General features: G+C 48.2%; 1 protein-coding gene across 4 annotated transcripts in view; it reads left to right on the top strand.

Moving 5' to 3' along the window:
• The first annotated feature begins 5,132 nt into the window (after positions 1-5,132).
• LATS2 (large tumor suppressor kinase 2) overlaps positions 5,133-20,958 on the top strand; it is a 76,292-nt gene continuing 60,466 nt past the window's right edge. The window contains exon 1 of one of the 4 annotated variants that reach the window (XM_084842847.1): positions 5,133-5,393. The gene's annotated coding sequence lies outside the window, so the exon portion shown is untranslated. Of the gene's footprint in view, positions 5,394-5,558; positions 5,930-20,958 lie in introns of those variants that run through there. The other 3 variants (XM_084842849.1, XM_084842850.1, XM_084842848.1) reach the window with 3 other exon arrangements.

Here is a 20,958-nt window from a genome sequence, read left to right as displayed (position 1 = left end):
CCTTGACTTCATCACTGACTTGCCTCCCTCACACGGTAAGACCACCATTCTGGTGGTGGTGGATTTGTTTTCTAAGATGGCCCATTTCATCCCCTGCTCTGGGTTCACAGCCAGGGAGATGGCTCACAGCTCACAGCCAGGGAGATGGCGGAGCTGTTTTTGGCGCATGTTTTCCGGCTCCACGGATGGCCTGAGGGTCTCATTTCGGATAGGGGGGCCCAATTCACTGCCCACCATCCACAGACGGACGGTCAGACCGAGCGCACCAATGCGACTCTGGAGCAATATTTGCGCTGTTATGTCAATTACCAGCAAGATGACTGGTTTTCCTTGCTGCCTCTCGCAGAATTTGCTTATAACAATGCCTGCCATGCTTCCACCCGCCAATCTCCATTTTTTGCCAATTTTGGTTACCACCCCAAGGCTTTCCCATCCACCTTAGCTCCCTCTTCGGTGCCAGCGGCCCATGACTTTTTAGAGGAGTTGCGAGCGGTACACCACCTCTTACAGGACTCCCTCGAGCAAGCCAAGACAGCCTACAAGGCCTCTGCAGACCGGCGGCGCCAGCCAGGTCTGTCTCTGCAACTGGGGGACTGGGTTTGGTTGTCCACCCAATACCTCCCCTCTCACTCACCTGCAAAGAAGCTCGCGCCTCGCCGCACTGGGCCTTTCCAGATTACGGCCCAAATTAACCCTGTTGCTTTTCGCCTGGCTCTCCCCCGCTCCATGAAGATCCATCCTGTTTTTCATCGGTCCTTGCTGTCCCCCTTGGTTTCTGGTGACCCTCATTGCTCAGTCGGTTCCCCCCTGCTGCCAGTGGTGGTGGAGGGGGAGGAGGAGTTTGAGGTCGTGGAGATTCTGGACTCCCGCCTTTCTTGCGGCCGCCTGCGATATCTAGTGGACTGGAAGGGGTACAGGCCAGATGAACGAACCTGGGAACCCACAGAAAATGTGCAAGCTCTGTTGCTGCTGAGGTGCTCCCACCAGCTGTTCCCCCACAAACCCGGGGCCCCAGGAGAGGAGCACGAGGGGGGGGGCTCATGGGAGTGGTGATGATGTCAGGGTGGAAACTGAGCCGATAGAACCCCAGAGCAGTTCTGATTCTGAGGAGGATCAGCATTCCGTGGGAGAGGAGCCTGCTCATCCCTCACAGGCACAGCAGCTGGCAGAGATTCTTCCTGCTGGCATTCCTGAGATAGATAGTGATCCTAGCAGTGAGAAAGTGCGGGAGTGGGGCTTGCTAGACGCTCGATGCAGATGCAGGGAGCGATGAGCGATGGAGGGTGCAAAGAGGAGGTGTTGCGCCCGTTTGGTGCGCAAGCAACGGCCGCCTCCCTTGGACCCAAGGGAAAGAGGGAGGATCTCTCCCTAGCCCATAAGTTCAGGGTCTTCAGGCGATTCTCCTTCAAATGGGGATCAACTGCCTACTCAGAGCATAGGCTACTCTGCTGTTCATTGCTTAGTCGCTGGTGATTAGCATCTGAAAGAGTTATTAAGTTGTAAAAGGATTAAAGCCTTGAAAAGAATCCTTTCGTCTGTGTCTTGAGTTGGCTATTGGAGTGTACTGAAAGAGTGTACTAGGGCGCTCCTGACAGCAACCCTCTTTCAGGAGAAGACTGAGTCAAAGTAGGAATTGAGCACTTCTGCCTTTTCCTTGTCATCTGTTATCCTTTCGCCATCCTTATTTAATAGCTGAACAACCATTTCTTTCCTCTGTCTTTTACTATGCACATATCTGAAGAAAGACTTTTTGTTGCTTTTAGCATCCCTCGCTAACCTCAGCACATTCTCAGCTTTAGCCTTCCTGACGCCATCCCTGCAATTCTTGCTACCTGCCTGTACTCTTCCTTTGTTACTTGGCCTTCTTTCCACCTCCTATATGTGTCCTTTTTTGTTTTCAGATCATCCTTAAGCTTTTTGTGAAGCCACATTGGCTTCTTCTGTTGTCTTCCACCTTTTCTTCTTGTTGGAATGGTTTGTAATTATGCCTTGAGAATTTCTTTTCTTAAAATCTCCCACCCATCTTGGACTCCTTTTCTCATTAGAGTCACTTGCCATGGGACCTTACTGATCATTGTTCTGAATTTATTAAAATTGGCTTTCCTAAAATCCAGGGTACACGTTTGGCTACACTCAGCTTTTGCTTCCTTTAGAACCAAGAATTCAAGTATAACATAGTCACTTTCCCCCAGAGTTCTTGTAACTCTGTTACTTCATCCACTAAGTCATCTCTGTTGGTTAGGATCAAGTCAAGGATAGCCAATCCTCTAGTTCCTTCCTCCACTTTCTGTAGGAGGAAGTTATCAGCAACACAAGTCAGGAATTTCTTGGAGGGGCCATGTTTTGCAGAATTTGTCTCCCAGCAAATATTGGGGAAATTGAAGTCCCCCATTATTACTACATCATGCTTCCTTGAAACCTTGGCAATTTGCCAAGTCCAAACCTTGGTTTCAAATTATGGTCCCAAGGGCCATTCTGGTTTAAGAACATAAGAAGAGCCATGCTGGATCAGACCAAGGTCCATCTAGTCCAGCATTCTGTTCACACAGTGGCCAAACAGCTGTGTGAAACTCACAAGCAGGACATGAGTGCAACAGCACCTTCCCACCCATGTTCCCCAGCACCTGGTGTACATAAGCACACTGCCTCTGATACTAGAAGGAGCATATATGGTAGTTGTCTAACGGTATTAGACAACTACCGTGCAGGCACAACTACCCCTTTTCTAGCAAAGGTACTTGGGAGGGTTGTGGTGGAGCAACTGCAGGCACTGCAGATACCGATTATCTAGACCCATTTCAATCTGGGTTTCATCCCGGTTATAGGACTGAATCAGCCTTGGTTGCCCTGATGGATGACCTTTATCGAGAGAGGGATGGGGGAATGCTACCCTGTTAATTCTGCTCAATCTCTCATCAGCTTTTGATACCATTGACCATGGTAACCTCCTGGATTGACTCCATGGAATGGGTATTGGAGGAACTATGCTACAGCGGTTCCAGTCCTACCTATGGGGCCGATTTCAGAGAGTAACACTGGGTGACTATTCCTCAGCGCCTTGGCAATGGAGCTATGGTGTGCCACAGGATACCATCTTGTCCCAAATGTTATTTAATATCTATATGAACCTGCTGGGAGCAATCATTAGGAGATTTGGAGCTAAATGCTCTCAGTATGCTGATGACATGCAGCTCTAACTCTCTGTGACATCTGAATCAGGAGAGGCTGTGCAAGTCCTGAATCAGCGCCTAGACTCGGTAATGGGCTGGATGAGGGCCAATAAACTGAAGCTGAATCTTGGCAAGACGGAAGCCCTGTGGGTGAGTGGTTCCTGGGTCCGGGAGATAGGCTCATTGCCTGTTCTGGAGGGGATTGCACACCCTCTGAAAGATCAGGTCCGTAGTCTGGGGATACACCTAGATCCATCATTGTCACTGGAGGCCCAAGTGGCCACAGTGGCTCAGAGTGCTTTTTACCAGCTTTGGCTGGTTTGCCAGCTATGGCCTCTGCTGGACAGGGATAGCTTGACCACGGTGTACAGGCATTAGTAACCTTAAGACTGGATTACTGCAATGTGCTCTATGTGGGTCTGCCCTTAAGGCTGGTCCAGAAACTGGAGCTAGTGCAGAATGTAGCAGTTTGGCTGTTGTCAGGAGCTGCCCCTTTTCAACGTGCAACTCCTTTGCTGCGGGAACAGCACAGGCTGCATATTCACTACCGGGCCAGGTTTAAGATATTAGTACTAGTGTACAAAGCCCTAAACAACCAGGGATCAGGATACCTGAGAGAGCACCTCCTTCTTTACCAACCTACCCTGTCACTGAGGTTATCAGAGGACATGTTCCTAGTGGTTCCACATGGACCCATGGCCCAGTTGGAGTCCACCAGGAAAAGAGCCTTCAGTGTGGTAGCTCCCTCCCTGTGGAATTCCTTGCCTTTAGAGGTCAGGCAGGCGCCAACATTGTGCTCCTTCCAGCGCCTCCTGAAGATGTTATTTTGAGAGGCCTTCCTTGTGTGACCAGCCACAGTTTATTACATTCCACCTATTGGGATCAGTCTTTTAAAAAATGTTTTAACTCCTTTAGCTTGGTGTTTAGAGTGGTGAACAACAACCTTGTTGTTCACCACTCTGATATCTTCTGATGTGGAGCGGTATATAAATATTGTAAATAAATAAATAAATACAATATGGTTTGCAGTAACCGTTGCTAGCACCAATGCAGATATAATGCAACACCATGATGAAAGCAAGCCGTGGAAAGGAGGGGAACATTTCCAAATCATGTGAAGTACTAGTTCCCCTCTACTCAGCACTGGTTACGCCTCATCTTGAGTACTGTGTCCAGTTCTGGGCACCGCACTTTAAGAAGGATGCAGACAAGCTGGAAGGGGTTCAGAGGAGGGCAACAAAGATGATCGGGGGACTGGAAACAAAGCCCTGTGAGGAGAGACCCAAAGAACTGGGCATGTTTAGCCTTGAGAAGAGAAGACTGAGGGAAGATAGGATAGCGCTCTTCAAGGACTTGAAAGGTTGTCACAGAGAGGAAGGCCAGCATCTCTTCTTGATCATCCCAGAGAATAACAGAATAATGGGCTCAAGTGACAGGAAGCCAGATTCTGGCTGAACATCAGGAAAAACTTCCTGACTGTTAGAGGAATATGACAGTGGAACCAACTACCTGGGGAGGTCGTGGGCTTCCCCACACTGGAGACATTCAAGATGAGGCTGGATAGCCTCCTGTCAGGGATGCCTTGAGTTGGATAACTGCGTTGAGCAGGGGGTTGGACTCGATGGTCTTATAGGCCCCTTCAAACCCTACTGTTCTATGATTCTGTGATTCTATGATTCTGTTTGCACAGGACAAAAAGAAGGAGGGGGAGCTCATGAGCCTGAAGCACGCTCTAAGTCCCTTAACCACTGGAAACGAGATGCAAACATATCTGGATCCTCCATCTGATCCGGCAAAGGTCTTTTGACGTTAACACCGCAGCCCAAAAGGAACCGCAACAGGTAGGTTGGAAGGTTCTTCTCACTACGCTAGGGGGCGGGGCAGCCGCCGAACTTGCGGCAGGGCTCCGCCCCCTTCCCCGCTGGTATGCGAAGGGCGGGCGATGGAATGACGCCGGAGCCCAGGTCACGTGGCGCGAATGGAATGCTAACAATGTAGCGAATGTCCCAACTGTGCCCTGCTGCCGCCGCATTCTGAACCCGAGAGGGGGAAAGAGAAGAATGAAAAAAGAGCGGCGCGCCGGGGGCGGCGGCAGCAATAGCAATAATAATAGGCACAGGAAGGGAGCCGCGGGGGCTGCCCCCTGACTCTCCATTCGGCGTCAGGAGAAGGCGGGGGGGGGCCCCGAATGCGGGAAACCCCCTTCCTCGTTAGACCCAGAAGGTAAGGGCTGGGGAGGGGAGCGCTTCCCCTGGTGGAAGTGGGCTGAGCCGCCCCCGCCCCCCTGCTATTTTGTAGCTTTCTGGTTTTGTTCTTTTAACAGGAGCAGGCTCGGAAACGGTTGTGCGGGGAATTTGGAGCGGGCGGCTTTCCCCGGGGGATTCCTTCATACGCGTTGTCCGTGTGTGCGTGTGCGCGCGCGCGCGCGCCATCTCCTTCCTACTATTATTATTTCTGGGAAGGACGGGGCCGCTGAGGGATCGGCGACGGGGAACGCTTCCTTCTTGGAAGCTGGGACTCGCTCGGAGGGAGGGGGAAGTTCCTGCAAGGGAGCGGTGGAGGGCAGCGGGGCGAGCCAGCCTGGGCCAAGGGCAGGACGGTGCCCAGCCACCCGCCTCCCGCCCTCCGTCCCGTCGCCGCTGCGTGCGTGAAGGAGAGAGTGGCAGGCTGGACGGGGACAAGCTGCGGCTGCGGGGAGCCCTTCTCGCGGTGGGAGCGAGGGATCGCGGGGCGCCGAGCGCGGGGGTCAAAGGAGCGAGGTGAGACGGGAAAGCATCCTTTCGTTCACAGGAGCGGCTAGCAGCTGCAGGCCGCCGGGCCAGATCTGCAGCCTTGATAGGTGCTGGCAGCCCTCTCCCCGCTCAGACGCGAAGCGGGGTGGGAGCGCAGAGAAAACGGTGTCTGCGGCAACAGGGTTTGCTGGCAAACCCACATCAGAGGGTGAGGGGTTGAGGTACTGGCCCGCCACCGCTCCCGCTTCTGAGTGGCCCGCTAGGAAATCTAGTTGCCGACCCGTGGGCCTCGTCGGCTAAAGCATGTTTTGTGGCAAAGAACGATCAGCCTTCCCCAACCTGGCCCCCGCCAGGTGTGTGCAGCCCAGGTTGGGGAAGGCTGCCCGATTACATGACGCGTATTCTACCGGCTGAAATGGACGTGACAGCGGCACTTGCCCCCTCCCCGCAAGCGCTCCACGCACGGCCCGTCACGTGCAAGCATTTACGCGGCAGTGAGCCAATGTCCGCGTATCGTTAGCGCATCCAGTGAGAGGTGGCCTGTGCGTGTGTGCCACTGGCGTGCTAGCCCGACGCGCGAGTAAGCCCCTGCTCGCCTGGTAAGTGGCAGGGCGCGTCTGGAAATTTTGCACGGGCAGCTTCTTCACCCGTGGCCCCGCTCAGGTTTGAAGTCACCCCCTTATGCCCTGTTCCAGGTGGGGCTTGTATGTGCGTTAAAAAGAAAACAAAAACAAAAAACTGGTCTGTGTTCCTTCTTCCTTTTTAATGCATAACATGGCCGGCCCTAATCCGCTGTAGTGAACTGTCAGCAGACAGATCAAGCCCGGGGACATTTGTTTCGGATTAAGCAATGCGGAGTATAAGGTTGTGGCCTTTGGGAATGTGGCGTGAAAGTGACAGGAGGCGGAGCCTTGCAGCCCGATCCTGCCGTACATGTTTCCTCGGAAGTAAGCCCGGCTGAGTTCATGGCGCTCCCTCCCTCCCTCGCAGCCTTGCCGGGGAGGACGGGAGTGGCCAAGTGACCTTCGGCTCTTCCGCCGGACAAGCGCCGCGCCTCCCGCGGGCTGCCTCGGCTGCTTGCCCTTCCAGAGAGAGAGAAGGAGAGGGAGAGGGAGAGGGAGGCCTTTGCAGGGGAGAGCCGCGCTGTGTGCGCGCGCGCCTGGCCGCCGGCGAGCCCGCCCCGCGCCGGAGCGCGGCGCTCCCTCCTCCGGCCGTGCTCGAGGCCTCGCGCGGGTCCCCGCCGGAAGAAATGAGCCAGCGCCGCCGAGCAGAACTTCCCAGCCCGCGAAAGTCAGGCGGCCTGGATGGGGGAGTGCCGCCCTTTGTGCGGCTCTGACAGGAGCGCTCCGGGCCAGCGTGCCGCTGCGTCCCAGGCCCTCGGCCGGAGAAGCCACGGGGCCTCCGCCCGCGCCCACCGATTTCTTATCCCGGGCCTCGCCTTCCTTCCCCCGGGACCCTTCCCCGAACGCTGCCGTTGGAGTAGGCATTCGTGGAGGGTGCGACAGCCGAGCCGCTGACTGTTGCTTTTCGGCCCGCCCGCCCCCTCCTCAGCCTTGAGGACCCCCCGCTCCCCAGTGTCAGCTGGAGGGCTGCAACCGTGGCTGGAGTTTTGAGGAGGGTGGGTTTAGACTCAGAACTTTAGAATGAGTAGAACAGGAGCAATCTGGGGCCTGCAGATTGTTTTCGGTAGCAAAAGACCTTCCTGGTGCTGGCCAGTGTTTAATTCAGGGGTGGGCAACTTGGGGTCCTTCAGATTTGTGTGTGTGTGTGTACTACAACTCCCAGCAGCCTTATCCAGCATAGCCAATAGTGAGGGATGATGGAAGGTGCATGTCAACATATGGGGGGGGCACAAATTGTCCGCCCCTGGTTTAATAGATCCCCTGGGGTTTAATAGGAGAATCCTGTGTTCAAGTGCCAGGGTTTCATCTCAGAGATTTTCACACATAACACTTTAACCCCGTCTTTGTATTTCGCACTACTGTAACGCGAGTGTAAAACCTCTGTTGCTGTTAGAAATTTGGTTTTAAAATGATACTCTTCTACTTCTCATCCTGCATAAATTGCGTGGGAAGAGATGACCAGGGGTTCCCCTGCAGAATTTTGAGGGAGACAACAACGTCTAGGAAAAGTTGAAGAGGATCTTGTCTGAACACCATCTGGCAATTGAGCCATGGAGACTGGAGTGGCAGGAAGTAATTGATGGCTTTGGTGGGAAGCCATAATACTCCATGCATCTGATGAAGTAGCTATAATCCACAGAAGTTTATGCCAGAATAAATTCGTTAAGTTTTTAGAATACCACAAGACTGTTGTTTTTGCTGCAATAGACTAACACTGTGACAATTTTCCTTTGGTACTAATGTGTTTCAAATACTAATTTCCCCTTTTTCCGCCATTGCTAGCACCCTTGTTCCAGAATGTGAGACTTTCAGGGCACAATCCTATGCATGTTTAGACAGAAAAAAGTCCTACAACTCCCAGCATTCCCCAGCCACCCATGCTTACTTCTGAGTATATATGCGTAGGATTGGGTTTTTAAAAATATAATACACTGGGTTTTTTTTTTCTATTGGTAGAATTACAGGAGATTGAAATTAACGTGGAATTCATCAGGCAAAACTCATACAGGAAGCTAATTTTCCTGCCCTTCAGTTCCTGATGAAGGCTTTTCTGTAACTTGGAAGTTTATACAAACAGCAGTGAAAAATAGTGCTGTTTATATTTTGTAATATCATAATTATTGTTTTGTGGGTTATTAAATAGTGCAGAATTGCTAAGAAATAGAAGATATTTGTTAGGCTCTGTAGCGTTAAGAAGTTCTGCAATAAGGGACATTGGACAACTATAATTTGTATAGACAGCAGTGCAGTTTGCTTCTGTTTGCACTGTTGGTTTGCGTACTTGCAGCACTTTTGTGTTTGGTACTTGCAGGGTTTTCGCGTTAGAAGCATCTGCTGCATCTACATGCAGGTTATGAGATGAGATGTCTTTAGGGACAATGGGAATGGTTTACTTCACATGATTCTGGATTTATACATATTGAGGTCAGGCTGGGACAACAGGGTTCACTCTTTTCTCTCTTTCTTATGAGCTCTCATTAGAATTGTGTAATTCTCTGCTCGCTCCCTATGGGGGTGTCCCCATCAGCGATTTACTCCGAGCTGGCTGCATTTGGAGGTTATTAGGGATATATGATGTCGTGGCCATCATGTGGCCACCCCGGAGCTTATCAGGGAAAAACCGGATTTCCTGACACTGCTTAAAGTCCGATTTTTTTCCCTTATGTTGGGTTCTCCTGGTATAGTTGCTGGGTGCCCCAACCCCCACATTTACCTCGAGTATGCTAGCCCTGCCCAGGGGTGTGCCTTTCACTGTGACCCTGGTCAAGGGGTGTTTCCTGTCTCCCACCCCTGTGTTTCCCAGCACAAACCAAGTAGTGGCTACTCAGAAGTAACTCCCATTGTGCTCAATGAGGCTTGTCTCCTGAATGTGCACTTCAGAATTTACAGAGATCCCCCTCAATCAAAATAGCATGTTTTAAAGCACTAATTCCCTAAAGCGCTTTACCAAGCTGCGATTCTCCATTGCTTGGTTTATTGCCTTCAGAAGTAACTAATTCACACCTTGGTTACAGCGATCCTGCGTACCATCGTGTTAGAAAGGGGGCTGGCTTCCCCCGAGTGTCTTTCCCAGCACAAACGTAAGTGTCTACTCGGAAGTAACTCCCCTTCTGGTCAGTGAAGCTTGTCCCCTGAATGAGCACATTGGAAGTAACTAATTCACACCTTCATTACAGTGATCCTGTGCACCATCAGGTTAGAAAAGGGGCTGGTTTCCCCTGCATGTCTTTCTCAGCACAAACATAAGTGTGTCTACTCAGAAGCAACTCCCATTGTGCTCAATGAGGCTGGTAATTAAGAAGAAGAAAGGGGGGGAGAGCCTAGAGGGGGAAGAAGCCTCTCTTATTGGCTGAGCAGCCCCTGCCAGTCAGATGATGTTCACTCCAACCCCCCCCCCCCCCGAAGTATGTTCTGTGAAGCAACATAGAATGGTTCAATGTACTCGCTCATGGAGCCCTGCCCAGGCCAAACCTGGTTTCTTAAAAAATGCGGGTAAGCCACTTCTTCCTTCTCCTTCCGTTGTCATGGAGACACCCTCATGTCTATCGCATCCGTGACTATAGCATAGGAGCAATTGGTGTCATGGGTAACTCATCTGGCAAATTTGCTAGGTTGCACAATTAAGCAGCACATGAACTGTGGGGGCGGGGGGGGGGAGGACCAGCCAAGTGGAAATGAAGTCACCAGGCTATGTACAGGCTTCACCTTTTAAAAGAGGGAAGTGGACTAGACAGGTAACGCAGACCCAGAGGCTCTTTGTATAGCGCATTATCTGAATCATGAGATTTCTGTCTGTACACACTTCTTTTATGTGGCAAATTGCAGTAGGAATATTTGGGCCCTTCAGTTTCCAATTCAGTGAACCGATATGCATTATTATACTTTTCCTGGATACTTTTAGTCAAGACAGTGCAAGTCAGATTAATGTTACATGTATTTTGTTTGCTTCAACTCTCCCCTAATATGGGGTAAGATGAAGGCAAGCTGTATCCTTGCACGTTCTCCAGAAATACTCACGTTGGCAGTGACTATTATTCTACAAGAGGGTTGGGCGACTTGTGGTCCTCCAGATGTTTTAGCCTACAGCTCCCGTCAGCCCTAACCAGCATAGCTGGTGGTGAGGCATGATGGGAGTTGAGGGCCACACGTTTCTTACCCCTGTTCTACAACTTACAGAGGATGTGCCAGTGTAGGCAGGAATTGGGGAAATCTCGCCTTGAAACCACAGGAAATTTATTATATGCTAGTTCTCAGGAGACGAACACATTTGTTTAGGTAGGCTGTCATTTCTTTCTAAAACAATTGTACCCTACCTTTGAATGTCTAGGAGCAGGTTCTCAACATGAATATAAGGTTCATAACTAGCTCTGGTGCCTCTTGCTGAATCCATGGCAATGCGCATAGGCTCAGCTTTGAGGCGCAGTCCCTTGGTTTAGGGGAGAATGCTGCTCTGTTCTACCCAAGTGGCAAACTGGTCCATCCATCTTCAGTATTTCCCATTTTGGAGCCTTGACACCCTGTTATTAGGAAGGTAGTGTAATCCAGTAGTGTAGAGTGTAGGGGTGGGCAGAAGGTAGATCTCCAGAGGTTTTGGACTTCATAGAATCATACAATAGTAGGGTTGGAAGGGGCTTACAAGGCCATTGAGTCCAACCCCCTGCTCCATGCAGGAATCCAAGTCAAAGAATCTCTGACAGATGACTGCCCAGCCTTGTCTTGAACACCTCCAGTGTGGGAGAGCCCACTACCTCCCTAGGGAATTGGTTCCACTGTCATATTGCTCTAACAGTCAGGAAGTTTTTCCTGTTGTTCAGCCGGAATCTGGCTTCATAGAATCATAGAACAGTAGGGTTGGAAGGGGCCTACAAGGCCATCGAGTCCAACCCCCAGCTTCCTGTCACTTGAGCCCATTATTCGGTGTCCTGCACTCTGGGATGATCGAGAAGAGATCCTGGCCTTCCTCTCTGTGACAACCTTTCAAGTACTTGAAGAGCGCTATCATATCTTCCCTCAGGCTTCTCTTCTCAAGGCTAAACATGCCCACTTCTTTGGGTCTCTTCTCACAGGGCTTTGTTTCCATTCCCCTGATCATCTTTGTTGCTCTCCTCTGAACCCTCTCCAGCTTGTCTGCATCCTTCTTAAAGTGTGGTGCCCAGAACTGGACACAGTACTCCAGATGGGGCCTAACCAGTGCTGAGTAGAGGGGAACTAGTACTTCACGGATTTGGAAGCTATGCTTCTATTAATGCAGCTCAAAATAGCATTTGCCAATGGCCGCAAGACTGGAAAAGGTCAGTTTACATTCCAATTCCAAAGAAGGGCAACGCCAAAGAGTGTTCAAACTACCGCACAATTGCGCTCATTTCACATGCCAGCAAGGTGATGCTCAAAATCCTACAAGCTAGGCTTCAGCAGTATGCGAACCGAGAACTACCGGAAGTACAAGCTGGGTTTCGAAGAGGCGGAGGAACTAGAGATCAAATCGCCAACGTTCGCTGGATCATGGAGAAAGCAAGAGAATTCCAGAAAAACGTCTATTTCTGCTTCATTGACTACACTAAAGCCTTTGATTGTGTGGATCACAACAAATTGTGGCAAATTCTTAAAGTGATGGGAGTACCAGACCACCTTACCTGTCTCCTGAGAAACCTGTACGAGGGTCAAGAAGCAACAGTAAGAACCAGACATGGAACAACCGAGTGGTTCAAAATTGGGAAAGGAGTACGACAAGGCTGCATATTGTCACCCTGCTTATTTAACTTATATGCAGAGTACATCATGAGAAACGCCGGGTTGGATGAATCACAGGTCGGAATTAAGATTGCCGGGAGAATTATCAACAACCTCCGATAATGCAGACGATACCACCCTAATGGCAGAAAGTGAAGAGGATCTCAAGAGCCTGTTGTTGAGGGTGAAAGAGGAGAGTGCAAAAGCTGGTTTGAAACTCAACATTAAAAAAACGAAGATCATGGCATCTGGCCCCATCACTTCCTGGCATATAGAAGGGGAAGAAATGGAAGCAGTGACAGATTTTACTTTCTTGGGCTCCAAGATCACCGCAGATGGTGACTGTAGCCATGAAATTAAAAGACGCTTGCTCCTTGGGAGGAAAGCTATGGCAAACCTAGACAGCATAGTAAGAAGCAGAGACATCACCTTGCCGACAAAGGTCCGTCTAATCAAAGCTATGGTTTTCCCAGTAGTAATGTATGGCTGTGAGAGCTGGACTATAAGGAAGGCTGAGCACCGAAGAATTGATGCTTTCGAACTGTGGTGATGGAGAAGACTCTTATGAGTCCCCTGGACTGCAAGGAGGTCAAATCAGTCCATCCTAAAGGAAATCAACCCGGAGTGCTCATTGGAAGGACAGATACTGAAGCTGAAGCTCAAAAATTTTGGCCACCTAATGCAAAGAGAAAACTCCCTGGAAAAGACCCTGATGCTGGGAAAGACTGAAGGCAAAAGGAGAAGGGGACAACAGAGGATGAGATGTCTAGATAGCATCACCGATGCAATGAATATGAACTTGAGCATGCTCTGGGAGAGAGTGGAGGACAGGAAGGCCTGGCGTGCTATGGTCCATGGGGTCACGAAGAGTCGGACACGACTGAACGACTGAACAACAACACATTGTTGGCTCATATTCAGCTTGTGATCCACAACAATTCCAAGATCCTTCTTGCTTGTAGTGTTGTTGAGCCTCGTATCCCCCATCTTGTAACTGTGCATTTGGTTTCTTTTTCTTAGGTGCAGAACTTGGCATTTATCCCTATTAAATGTCATTCTGTTGTTTTCTGCCCAGTGCTCCAGTCTATCCAGATCGCTTTGAATGTTGTTTCTGTCTTCCAAAGTTTTAGCTATCCTGCCCAATTTTGTGTCATCTGCAAATTTGATCAGCATTCCCTGCACCTCCTCCGCCAAGTCATTAATAAAAATGTTGAAGAGCACTGGGCCCAGGACTGAGTCCTGTGGTAACTCATTCGTTACCTCTCCCCAGTTTGAGAAGGTCCCATAGATAAGCACTCTTTGAGTCCGATTCTCTAGCCAACTGTGGATCCACCTGATCGTTGTTTCATCTAGCCCACTTTGAGCTAGTTTGCTAATCAGGAGATCATGGGGTACTTTGTCGAAAGCTTTGCTGAAGTCAAGGTATATGATGTCTACAGCATTCCCATGGTCCACAAGGGAGGTTACTTGATCAAAACATGAAATCAGATTCATCTGGCAGGATTTGTTCTTGACAAATCCATGTTGGCTTGTGAGTAATCACTGCATTGTTTTCAAGGTGCTTACAGATGGACTGCTTTATCATCTGCTCCAGAATTTTTCCAGGGATTGATGTCAGACTGGTCTGTAGTTCCCAGGTTCCTAATTTTTACCCTTTTTGAAGATAGGGACAACATTAGCCCTCCTCCAGTCATCTGGCACTTCCCCCATCCTCCATGATTTTTCAAAGAGGATAGACAGCGGTTCTGAGAGTTCTTCTGCCAGTTCCTTTATTACTCTAGGATGCAGTTCATCTCGCCCTGGAGATTTGAACTCATTCAAAGTAATTAGGTGTTCCTTGACCATATGCCTATCGATCTCAAGCTGCAATCCTGCCTCTTCAGCCTGTACTTTGCCTTTGCCAGGGGGGTCATAGACCCTCTTTTGGGAGAAGACTGAGACAAAGTAGGAATTGAGCACCTCTGCCTTTTCTTTGTCATCTGTTATCATTTTGCCATCCTTATTTAATAGCTGAACAACCATTTCTTTCCTCTGCCTTTTACTATGCACGTAGCTGAAGAAAGCTTTCTTGTTGTTTTTAGCATCCCTCACTAACCTCAGCTCATTCTCAGCTTTAGCCTTCCTGATGCCATCCCTGCAATTCTGTGCTACCTGCCTGTACTCTTCCTTTGTTACTTGGCCTTCTTTCCACTTCCTGTATGTGTGCTTTTTTGTTTTCAGGTCATCTCTAAACTTGTTGTGAAGCCACATTGGCTTCTTCTGTCATCTTCTACCTTTTCTTCTTGTTGGAATTGTTTGCAATTGTGCCTTGAGAATTACCTTTTTTAAAAGCTCTCACCCATCTTGGACTCCTTTTCTCGTTAGCGTCGCTTGCCATGGGACCTTACTGATCATTGTTCTGAGTTTATTAAAATCGGCCTTCCTAAAATCCAGGGTACACGTTTGACTACTCTCGGCTTTTGCTTCCCTTAGAACCAAGAACTCAAGTGCAACAAGGTCGCTTTTCCCCAGAGTTCCTGTAACTGCTACTTTATCCACTAAGTCTCTCTGTTGACTCAACCATCTCTGTTGGTTAGGATCAAGTCAAGGATAGCCAATCCTCTAGTTCCTTCCTCTACTTTCTGTAGGAGGAAGTTATCCACCTCACAAGTGAGGAATTTCCTGGAGGGGCCATGTTTTGCAGAATTTTTCTCCCAACAAATCTCTTCAACTCCCAGAAGCCCATGGCTTTGATGGGAATGTACTTCAGTGCAGGAATTTTGGGACATGGTTGCTGATTACTGTCAGGAATTTCTTCATGTTAGTCCATTTGTAGCTCCTAAAGCAATGCTGCTTCATCTTTTTGAACCCAATGATCCTGGATTCCTGCACAAAAACCTTCTTAGGCAATTGTATACAGCTGCAAAGTTATGTATAGCTTGTAACTGGAAGTCTCCAAAGCAACCAACTAAGGAGCAGTGGATTAATAAAATTCAGGAGACTATAAGTATATATAAACTAACTCAGCAAATGCAGCAAGCAAGGAATCCTAATGTGAAGAATGATATTATGACACCATGGTTTCCATTCATTTCCTATGCTGAGGCACTTCAAACTTTTGATAAGGTTCCAGCAAAATACAGTTGTGTATAATTTTTCTAATTACTATGCACAAACACACAAAATGGCATACACCTGCACACGTTCCTTTCATGTGTTGTAGAACTTGCATTTTTACTTTCATTAGCAATTGAGCTCCTACTTAGATGTATAATTAGTGAATTTCTTTGTTTCTTTAGTGATCGTGATTTATTATGCACGTTCTTCTTGTTGCCTTTATTTTGTTAACCTTGTTTCAAAATCAAATAAAATTTAATGATTAAAAAAAGAAATGCTGGGCATTGAAGTCTCAAACCTCTGGAAATCTACCTTCTGTTCACCCGTGCTGTAGCCTGTAGAGCCCATGCTTTTTATGTTCAAAGGCTCCAGCATCTCAAGTTTAAAGGATTTCAGATAGAGCTGCTGCACGTTAGTCAGTGTATCCTGGCCCTGGGGCTGGATTGACCACTAGTCCGATTGATGCAGTACTGTATAACATTTATCACCTTCAAAACCAGACCTTTGTATGATTGTGGAATGTTGTCCCATCCAGCCTCCTGGCAAACTGAGGATCTGGTGGCCCAGTTAGGACTTTAGTGGTTCTGCTAGGTATTGTGTGTATCATGAATAGAATTTATTCAATTAGTCCAAGGCCCATATCAAAAGAGAACAAAATAAACTACATTTACAACTCAAAATAAAACTGTATATAGCAGGGGTCCCCAGCCCCCGGGCCACAGACCGGTATCAGTCCGTGGCCTGTTTGGAACCGGGCCGTACAGTAGGAGGTGAGCGTAGGGGTGTGCGAAACCCCCTTACCTTGGGTCCGCAGGGGAGGAGGCGATCCATCCCCCCTCCCCGGAATCCTCGCTGGCCATGGCCAGCTGCACTCCGCAGCAAGTCTGCGCAGCTGCCGGCCGGCTCCGGCCGCTGGTGGAATTCCAGCCGCTGGGACGCAAATGGCATCCGCATAGTGAACGCCATTTGCGTCCCTGTTCTTCAAGTAATAGGCTACGTAAATCTTTACGTAGCCTATTACTGCAAAGTAATAAATGCAATGCGCTTGAATCATTCCGAAACCATCCCCCCCCCGGTCCGTGGAAAAATTGTTTTCCACGAAACCAGTCCCTGGTGCCATGGGGACCGCTGGTATTTAGCACAGAATTTAGTATTTGGACTTTGCGAAAATAAAACCAAGAATTTAAATTAAAAATATTCTAAAAACAAAATTAAAATGGAGGCAGTACATATCAACATGGGTTTATATCCTCAAAGCTCACAATCTCCGCCACAGTTAACTGAGATGGATTCCAGGTATCTTTTTCTAAGGCTAGAACCCCTCACTACAAAAGAAGCTACTCTCCAAATTACATACTGGTTAGTTCCTTCTAGTAAAAGGCTTAACTTTTTGTTCACATCCCAGTACTGCATTTTCTTTAATATAGTCTCTATGGATCCTGGAAAATCTCAGAGCTTCCATCACCCCATAACAATGAAGGTCCTATTAATGGAATTTTAGCACAGAATCCCATACTGGGTTCTCCAGCTCATCCACTCATATTTCTCAGGACATTTACTTATGAGATAGTTTAAGGAGCTTCTTTGATGAAACTCTGGCCCCTGCACAACACATGGCACCTAGGCATAACCCATCATTATCCCCTGGTTATTTGCACGCTGATTGCAGACAGTAATATCTCTTATACAAACTGCACTTCAGTTTTGAGTTGGACCAGAAGGAATCTAGAATCTCCCAAGCAGTAACTGAGAGCCAGTGTGGTGTAGTGGTTAGAGTGTTGGACTAGAACTTGGGAGAACTGAGTTCTAGTCCTTATTTGGCCATGAAGCTCACTGGGTGACTGTGGGCGAGTCACTGACTCTCAGCCTAGCCCTCCTCACAGGGTTGTTGTGAGGATAAAATGCAGAGGAGGAGGGTCATGTACAGTGCCTTGGCCTCCTTAGAGGAAAGGCAGGATATATATCAAACAAACTAACAAATGTAGCTGTGCCATTTTGACAGGTCTGATCACTTCTCTGTGGTTCGCACCTCAAAAGGCTGGGAAGAATGTGTTTGGCAGCAGCATGGCCAATTTCCTCATGCAGAAAGTAGAGGAAGGAACTAGAGGATCGGCTATCCCTGACTTGATCCTAACCAACAGAGATGACTTAGTAGATAAAGTAGCAGTTACAGGAACTCTGGGGGAAAGCGACCATGTTATACTTGAGTTCTTAGTTCGAAAGGAAGCAAAATCCGAGTGTAGTCAAACGTGTACCGTGGATTTTAGGAAAGCCGATTTTAATAAACTCAGAACAATGATCAGTAAGGTCCCATGGCAAGTGACTCTAACGGGAAAAGGAGTCCAAGATGGGTGAGAGCTTTTAAAAAAGGTAATTCTCAAGGCACAATTGCAAACAATTCCAACAAGAAGAAAAGGTAGAAGATGACAGAAGAAGCCAATGTGGCTTCACAACAAGTTTAGAGATGACCTGAAAACAAAAAAGCACACGTATAGGAATTGGAAGGAAGGACAAGCAACAAAGGAAGAGTACAGGCAGGTAGCACAGAATTGTAGGGATGGCGTCAGGAAGGCTAAAGCTGAGAACGAGCTGAAGTTAGCAAGGGATGCTAAAAGCGACAAAAAGGCTTTCTTCAGCTACGTGCACAGTAAAAGGCAGAGGAAAGAAATGGTTGTTCAGCTATTAAATAAGGATGGCAAAATGAGAACAGATGACAAGGAAAAGGCAGAGGTGCTCAATTCCTACTTTGTCTCAGTCTTCTCCTGAAAGAGGGTCTATGACCCCCCCCCCCCCCGGCAAAGGCAAAGTACAGGCTGAAGGGGCAGGATTGCAGCATGAGATTGATAGGCATGTGGTCGAGGAGCACCTAATTACTTTGAATGAGTTCAAATCTCCAGGGCCAGATGAACTGCATCCTAGAGTAATAAAGGAACTGGCAGAAGAGCTCTCAGAACCACTGTCTATTATCTTTGAGAAATCATGGAGGATGGGTGAAGTGCCAGATGACTGGAGGAGGGCTAACATCATCCCTCTCTTCAAAAAGGGTAAAAATTAGGAACCTGGGAACTACAGACCAGTCAGTCTGACATCAATCCCTGGGAAAATTCTGGAGCAGATAATAAAGCAGTCCATCTGTAAGCACCTTGAAAACAATGCAGTGATTACTCGAAGCCAACATGGATTTGTCAAGACCAAATCCTGCCAGACAAATCTGATCTCATGTTTTGATCAGGTCACCTCCCTTGTGGACTTTGGGAATACTGTGGACATAACCTCAACTTTAGCAAAGCTTTTGACAAAGTACCCCATGATCTCCTGATTAGCAAACTAGCTCAAAGTGGGCTAGATGAAACAACGATCAGGTGGATCCACAGTTGGCTAGAGAATCAGACTCAAAGAGTGCTTATCAATGGGATCTTCTCAAACTGGGGAGAGGTAACAAATGGGGTATTGCAGGGCTCAGTCCTGGGCCCAGTGCTCTTCAACATTTTTATGAATGACTTGGAAGAGGAGGTGCAGGGAATGCTGATCAAATTTGCAGATGACACAAAATTGGGTGGGATAGCTAATACCTTGGAAGGCAGAAACAAAATTCAAAGTGATCTGGATAGACTGGAGCGCTGGGCAGAAAACAACAGAATGACATTTAATAGGGATAAATGCCAAGTTCTGCACCTAGGAAAAAGAAACGAAATGCACAGTTACAAGATGGGGGAAACTTGGCTCAACAACACTACATGCGAGAAGGATCTTGGAATTGTTGTGGATCACAAGCTGAATATGAGCCAACAACGTGATGTGGCTGCAAAAAAGGCAAATGCTATTTTGGGCTGCATTAATGGAAACATAGCTTTCAAATCCTGGGAAGTACTAGTTCCCTTCTACTCAGTACTGGTTAGGCCTCTTCTGGAGTACTGTGTCCAGTTCTGGGCACCATACTTGAAGAAGGATGCAGACAAGCTGGAGAGGGTTCAGAGGAGGTCAGCAAAGATGATCAGGGGACTGGAAACAGCCCTGTGAGGAGAGATTGAAAGAACTGGGCATGTTTAGCCTTGAGAAGAGAAGCTTGAGGGGAGATATGACAGCGCTTTTCAAGTACTTGAAAGGTTGTCACAGAGAGGAAGGCTAGGACCTCTTCTCGATCATCCCAGAGTGCAGGACACGGAATAATGGGCTCAAGTGACAGGAGGGCAGATTCCGGCTGAACATCAGGAAAACCTCCTGACTGTTTGAGCAATATTACAGTGGAACCAATCACCTAGGGAGGTAGTGTGCTCTCCCACACTGGAGGCATTCAAAATGAAGCTGGACAGCTATCTGTCAGGGATGCTCTGACTTGGATTCCTGTACTGAGCAGGGGGTGGACTCAATGGTCTTATAGGCCCCTTCCAGCCTTACTAGTCTATGATTCTGTGGTTCACTAGAGGGACACAATTGGGGTGTGTGGTAGAACTATTCAGCCAACATATTTGCCAGTTGTTTGGTCTCCTTATCTTCTTTGATCTCCTTATTGCAAAGGTCCACAGATAATTTTCCAGCATATCCACTGTGTTGTAATGTAGCAGAACTGCACTGATTTTTTATGGACATCACAGTGATTAATTCCAGTGTTGGCAATGTGGCATCTGAAACAGGCATGGGCAGACTTTAGGCTTGTGAGATCTACTTTGTTTTTTGCTAGTACGCACAGTCCACTAACCCCTTCATGGATCACTGCCTTGTTGTGGCGAAGGGGCTTGCGTAACTCAGTGAAGCCATAAGCTATGCCGTGCAGGGCCACCCAAGACGGACAGGTCATGGCAGAGAGTTCTGACAAAATGTGGTCCGCTGGAGAAGGAAATGGCAACCCACTCCAGTATTCTTGCCAAGAAAACCCCATGGAACATATCACAAGGCTAAAAGAGATGACGCCGGAAGATGAGCCCCTCAGGTCGGAAGGTGTCCAATATGCTACTGGGGAAGAGCAGAGGGTATTTCCAAGTAGCGCCAGAAAGAGTGAAGCGGCTGGGCCAAAGCCGAAAGGACACTCAGCTGTGGATGTGTCTGGTGGTGAAAAGAAAATCCGATGCTGTAAAGAACAATATTGTTTAGGAACCTGGAATGTCAGATCAATGAATCAAGGTAAGCTGGAGGTGGTCAAACATGAGATGGCAAGATTGAACATCGACATCTTGGGAATCAGCGAACTAAAATGGACAGGCATGGGCGAATTTAATTCAGGTGACCATCATATCTACTATTGTGGGCAAGAATCCCTTAGAAGAAATGGAGTAGCACTCATAGTCAACAAAAGGGTGGGAAAAGCAGTACTGGGGTACAATCTTAAAAATGATAGAATGATCTCAGTACGAATCCAAGGCAAACCATTCAACATCACAGTAATTCAAGTCTATGCCCCAACCACTGAGGCCGAAGAAGCTGAGGTTGATCGGTTCTATGAAGACCTACAACACCTTCTAGAACTAACACCAAAAAAAGATGTCCTCTTCATCATAGGGGATTGGAATGCTAAAGTAGGAAGTCAAGAAATCACCGGGATAACATGCAGGCATGGCCTTGGTGTACAAAATGAGGCAGGACAAAAGCTAATAGAGTTTTGCCAAGAGA

The sequence above is a fragment of the Heloderma suspectum genome, chromosome 3, assembly GCF_057233095.1.
Source record: "Heloderma suspectum isolate Gila_16-S chromosome 3, 16-S_ref, whole genome shotgun sequence".
Classification (NCBI taxonomy): Eukaryota; Metazoa; Chordata; class Lepidosauria; order Squamata; family Helodermatidae; genus Heloderma; species Heloderma suspectum.
The sequence above is the reverse complement of the archived record's forward strand: the minus strand, read 5'-3'. Positions and strand labels throughout refer to the sequence as shown.